Below are 6,767 nucleotides of genomic sequence, written 5' to 3'. Positions count from 1 at the left end.
TGGTAATTTGTTATAGCAGCCAAAGGAAACTAATGTGAAGAGAACTTTCTCAACCTAATAAAGGGCATCTATGGAACACCCACAGATAACATCATAGTTAGGGTGAAAAACTGAAAGTCCCCTTCCCATCAGCAAGATAAAGAACAAGACAAAGATGTCCACTCTTGCCAATTTGAATAGGACAAAGGTGTCCACTCTTGGTTTGAATGTGTCCCCTCTAAACTTTAGGTGTTGAAATTAATGGCCAGTGTGATAGTATTAAAAGGTAGGGGCCTTCTATTTAACACTGTACTGGAGGTTGTGCCAGGGAAATTAGGCAAGAAAAAGAATTATAAACTACACAGGATAGAATTGAAGAAGGAAAACTATCTCCATTTGCAGATGACATGATCTTATATATAGAAAACCCTAAAGACTATAAAAAAACTATTATAGCAAATAAATGAGTTCAGCAATGTTGCAGCATACAGGATCCAAATACAAAAATAAATTGCATTTCTATATATGGCCAATGAACAATCTGAACATGAAGGCCATAGACAATTCCATTTATAGAATCAAAAAGAATCAAATACTTAGGAATAAATTTAATAAGAGAACTGCAAAACTTATACTCTGAAAACTACAAAACATGTTTGAAAGAAATAAAAGAAGACCTAAATAAATGGAAAGACATCTGTGTTTATGGATTGGAAGATTTAACATTTAGTATTGTTAAGATGCCAATAGTCCCTGCTGTGGTTTGAATGTGTCCTCTCTAAAATTCAGGTGCTGAAACTCAATGGCCAGTGTGTTGGTTTTAAGAGGTGGGACTTTTAAGAGGTGATTAGGTCATCAGGGTTCTTTCCTTCATGAATGGGAGAAAGACCCTTACAAAAGAGTCTTCACACAGTATTTGACTAGCTTGCCTTTCTGCCTTCCAACACATGAGGACACAGTGTTCCTTCCTCTGAAGAACGCAGCAACAAGGTGCCATCTTGGAAGCAGAAGGCAGCCCTCAACAGACAACCGAACCTACCAAGTGCCTTGACCTTGGACTTGCCAACCTGCAGAACCGTGAGAACATAAATTCCTATTGTTTATAAATTACCCAGTTTCGCCTATTTTGTTATAGCAGCACAAACAGGCTAAGACACTCCCCAAATTGATCCATGGATTCAGTGCAATCCCTGTCAAAATTCCAACTAGATTTTTGGCAGAAATGGACAAGCCAATCCTAAAATTCATATGGAGATGCAAGAATAGCGAAAACAACCTTGAAAAAGAAGAAGAAAGTTGGACAACCCATACTTTTCAATTTCAATCTTACTACAAATCACCAGTAATCAAGAAAATTACTTGGTGCTGGCATAAAGATAGATATAGATCAATGGAATAGAATTGAGATTTTAAAAATAAACCCATTCAATGGGGAAATAATTCTTTTCAACAAATGATGCTGGGACAACTGAATATCCACATGCAAAATATAATAATTAATTTAGGCCCCTACCACACATCATTTATAAAAATCAATACAAAATGGTTGAAAACCTTAAATGTAAGAGCTAAAACTATGGAACTCTTGGAAGAAAACCTAGACATAAATCTTCACAACCATGGGTTAGTGATGGTTTCTTAGTTATGATATCACCAGCATAAGCAACAAAAGAAAAAAATAGGTAAATTAGACTTCAACAATATTAAAAACTCTATATGCACCAAAAGATACTATCAAGAAAGTGAAAAGACAACGTACAGAATAGGAGAAAATATTTTCAAATTATGTATCTGATAAGTGTCTGGTATCCAGAATATATAAAGAACTCTTAAAACTCAATAATCAAAATACAGTAATAGTCCCCCATCTGTGGTTTCACTTTCTTCTGTTTCAGTTACCAAGATCAACTTCAGTCCAAAATATTAAATGGAAAATTCAAAAAATAAACAGTTCTTAAGTTTAAAATTGCACACCTTTCTGAGTAGCATAATGAAATCTTGCGCCATCCTGTTTTATCTCTCCTGGGATGTGAATCATGACTTTGTCCAGCGTATCCATGCCATACACGCTACCTGCCTCTTAGTCGCTTAGTAGCTGTCTCAGTTATCAGATTGACTATTGTGGTATTGCAGTGCTTATGTTCAAGTAACTCTTATTTTATTTAATAATGCCCCCAAGGTGCCAGAGTAATAATGCTGGAAGTTTAGAAACACCAAAGAGAAGCCATAAAGTGCTTCCTTTAAGTGAAAAGGTGAAAGTTCTCCACTTAATAAGGAATGGAAAAAAAATCCTATGCTGAGGTTGCTAAGATCTATGATGAGAATGAATATTTCGTTTATGAATTTGTGAAAAAGGAAAAAGAGATTGGTGCATTGTTCAGTACGATGCATGGTTTTTGGCATTCACTGAGGGTCTTGAAACATATCTCCTACAGATAAAGGGGAATTATTGCACCAAAAATGAGCAAAAGACTTGAGTAGATATTTCTTCAAATAATATATACCAATTACCAACAAGTGCATGAAAAGATGCTTGACATCATGAGTCTTTTAGGAAATACAAATAAAAAATACAATGTGATACCACTTCACATCCACTAGGATGGCTCTGATAAAAATAAAGAGAGATAAACCGAAAAGGAAATGAAAATAAATGTTGGTGAGAATGTGGAAAAATTGGAGACCTTGTACATTGTTGAGAATGTAAAATGATGAAACTTCTGTGGAAAATAGTCTGGCAGTTCCTCAAATATTGAAGCACACAATTTCCACCTGGCATGGAAATCCCGATCCTAGATATATACTCAAGAGAATTGTAAACATATGTTTCATGGATTGTTTTCACTTTTTGATTATTATTAATAATGCACAGTAATCAAAAAGTGAAAACTTTTTCATATGTTCCTCAACTGATAAATGCATAAATAAAATGTGATATATTCATACAGTGAAATACCATTCAGCCATATAAGGAATGAAGTACTGATATATTCCATAATAGAACATGGATGAACCTTGAAAACATCATGCTAAATTTAAGAAACAAGAGGCAACAGGCCACATATCACATGGTTCCATTTTTATGAAGTGCCCAGAATAGAAAAATCCATAGAGACAGAAAGCAGATTACTGGTTGCCAGGGAATGGGGGAGAGAGGGAAATTTGGAGTGACTTCTAATAGGAACTGGGTTTCTTGTTGGAGCAATGGAAACATTCTGGAATTAGATAGTGAACATGTTTTCACAAAATTGTGAATATATTAAAAATAGTGAATTATACACTGTAAAAGGTGAATTTTAAGGTGTGTAAATTTATCTCAGGTAAAAAAAAACAAAACAAACAAACAAAAAAACCAGAAAACTGCCCTAGACTAACAATTAGAGAAAACACACATCCTAGTCAGTATCCACCAGAGATTTGCTTCCTAAAGTAGGAAAAGAAAAGCCATTAAAATGCTTCCATAACTTTTGCTTGATACATTCTGCATATTACAGTAGAGGATAACTAAATTAACAAATCCATTTTAAAAGTACAGTGCCTTGAGCATGTTTTCACAAGCTCTGTCTACTCTTACAGAGGGACATGCCTAAATCACTTCCCAGAGTCTTCCCAGCATGTCAGAGGCCACTGAAACCTCTTTTATGGCAGACAGGAACTTTGGTAAAACCATCTCTCCATATAAAGCCTTACAGAATTACAGGCTCTGCTTGACAGGTAATGACATCATACAGCCTGTGTGTATGTCCCTTGTGATACAGTGTATCCTAAAAGATCATATACCTATCCACACACATGCTCACACACATGCACACACAAGAGAATAAAAAAACCTATGTGAGGTTCAGGGTCATATATTCAAAGTAAGACTGTGGGACAACGTTGTGTGTTGTGTCCAGTCAAGCTCAGCTGCCTGTGAGCAGGCAAGAATTAGGTGGACAGTTAGATTCCACCAGTGAGGTGGTTTAGGCACAGAGTAGAAGGGGGGGGAGTGGATCCAGGTACTCTGTTGACAGTACAAACACAGTCTTGCCCTTCAGGAAACTCACAGGTTAGTTTAGTGAGTAAGACTCACCATCAACACACACACACATAAATAATAAATCCTAAGGTGTTCAGTGCCTACTCTGTGCCAGGCATGCTGCTGTGCACATTTTAGCTATTAACCCCTTGAATCTGCAAAACGGAGCCATCCAGTAGGTATTGTTATTGACAGGATGGCCTTGCTAACAAGAAAAAATGATCTAACCCCCCACTTGATACCTACCTGCCAGCAGTAAAACTCACTTGACAACTTCTTAAAGGGACAGCAACATTTATAGCCTAGAGACTAAATTTTACTCACGGATTTTCCAGGACAAACTGGACCCTCTTCAACCTTGGTAAAGAGAAATCCTTTTTAAATAATCCTCACTACTCCCACTGCAGCCAAACTTCTGGGAATTGCATCCTGGATTCATTTCTCCCAACTGAAACCTACTGATCTTCCATGAGCTCCCCGGAAATCCACCGACCTACACCTGACAGCCCATCCTCAATACCAGACTCCAATTCAGTCAGAACTGTGAGCTTTAATAATATGCTGTGGCATACATGGCTTTTATTGCCCTTTTCCCCCTCTTTACACTTCTGTTGTCGTTCTACCAATGTCGCCACAGCCCAGCTTGCATACCAGACTGGTCAGTCCTTTGCCCATGCTGGGAACCCTAATAATAATAACCTTACTTTCCATACCACCACTGCAGACACTCTATAACATATCTATTGCCTACAGTCCAGGAGGCCCTTTGCCTTCTCAGAGCTGTAAACTATTCTTGACAAGTGTGGCCTCGGTTTTCTTGGCTAACACCCCTCTTAGGGCCCCTAGTGGTTCTGCCTTCGGTACTCATTTTCAGGCCCTGTATTCTATCTGACAACATTCATACAAAACCAAATTCAAACTCTAGCGGTTTCTCTCCAGCAAAACAACGATTGTGCCTCTAATCTTGCTTTTAAGACCATCCATTTTGAATCTTTCCCCATTAATGACCCAAATGAACTCTCTCCATAGGGACATCTCTACATCCCAGGGCAGCAGGAAACAGACACAGAAGAGAACTCTGCCCAGTTTCCCAGTTTCTGAGTTCATTAAAATAGAAATTTTAATTTTAAACAAAGAAAGGGGGAAATGGTAGGACGGCCTAGCTAACCAAGAAAAAATTTTCTAACCCACTGTCTCTCAGTAATGGCTAAGATCAATCACATGAGCTTTCTTGCTAACAGGCACCCTGCAGGGTTCTGTTTTTCACAACATCTGAAAAGAGCTGAGCAGACAGAAAGGAAATGTAAATCCTTCTCTTTTACATTCGCCTTCGAGGGTTTGCTTTTATAGCCTTGAAGAGTTCCTGAGTGAATGGACAGGACAGTGGCGGTGTTTGAGCTTCAGGCTGTTCCCGCCCAAAACCATATCTCAAGGGCAAAATCACAGCCAAGATCACATCCCCAGTGATAAGCCTGTCTGCAAGAAAAAGGGGAGAAGCCAATTCTTTGATATCTCACAGCCACTTCTGTTATCAACTGACAGCGATCACCATTTATTTTCCTTTTCTCTTGGTCCCCATAAAACTGCAAGCCTCTGGCCTCAGGGAAGGCATATCCCTTCTCTTTCTTTGGGATGTCACACCATCTCCCTTCTCTCTCTCTTTTCTGCCTCTCTTCTCTCTCTTTCTCTCTCTGTCTCCTCCACCCTCTCCCCCCTCTCCCTCTCTCTCTCTCCCCCTTCTAAGAAAGTAAAACAAACTTTTTACTTTTATGTATCCTAATCTTTGTGTGAAAAATCATTTTCCACCTTTGCTATGAGCACCTAGTGAGTTTTTCACTCTTACAGTTATTGCCTTCATTTCAGAAATGAAGAAACAAAGGCACAGACAACCTTGCCCAGGTAATGGATTCCAAAGAACCCCATATATAGGTGTGGACTGCATACAGATGAGGGGCTGGAGAGGTCTGGGGAAAGGGCAGGGCCAAGTGGAGCCAGGGCGTTCTGAGTTTGGAGTGGTTCTGTGGCTCCCCTTGCCCTAGTTTAGAAGCTTCCCCCCCTTTACCCTGATCCCCTGACTGTAGAGGTGAGCTGGGAACAGTATCCAGACCCTGAAACACTTGGTCCTGCCCTCATTTCTGTTTTGCACCCAGATTTAAAGAACTTGTTGCTGTGTCCACACACCTGCCTAGGCTCTGGGGATAAAGTGCTGAACGAGATCTAGAGTTGCCTGACCCCACAGAGCTTACAATTCAGTGACAACTCAGAAGTTGAGCCAGTGGTCACAAGTGTACTAAGAAGGAGAAATACAGGCCACTGCCAGTGCATAAAAGGTGGGTCTCAAGCCACCCTGGGGCTGGGGAGTAGGGAAGGTGGTGGTTAAAGACTATTTTCTTGAGGAGAGGAGGTATTTTAACTTCAGTCTGACCTATGAGGAGGAACTAAGCAGTCTGGGGCAGTAGGTTTGGGTAGGGTCAACGCGGCAATCTACCTCAGGCAGCAGAAACATCACGAGCAAATGTGCAAAGGAGAAATGGTTTAACTCAGGACCCCGGATCAGAGAGTAGGACGTAGGGGTCTAGAGAGGCCAGGCTGGAGGATCTGGTGAGCCAGGTGAAGGGTGTGGCTTGACCCTCTGAGCCATGGGAGCTGATAGAGCATGATTGTGCCATCTTGTTTCTCTGGGTTTTAGTAATGCAGTTTCCTACACATCATTTAATTTTTAAAAGTATAGTCCTTAATGTTTCCTCTTGGATAACTTTAGAACTTCAAT

Source organism: Propithecus coquereli, unplaced genomic scaffold (genome assembly GCF_000956105.1).
Source record: "Propithecus coquereli isolate 6110/MARCELLA unplaced genomic scaffold, Pcoq_1.0 Scaffold583, whole genome shotgun sequence".
Lineage (NCBI taxonomy): Eukaryota > Metazoa > Chordata > Mammalia > Primates > Indriidae > Propithecus > Propithecus coquereli.
This window is presented reverse-complemented; position numbering follows the sequence as displayed.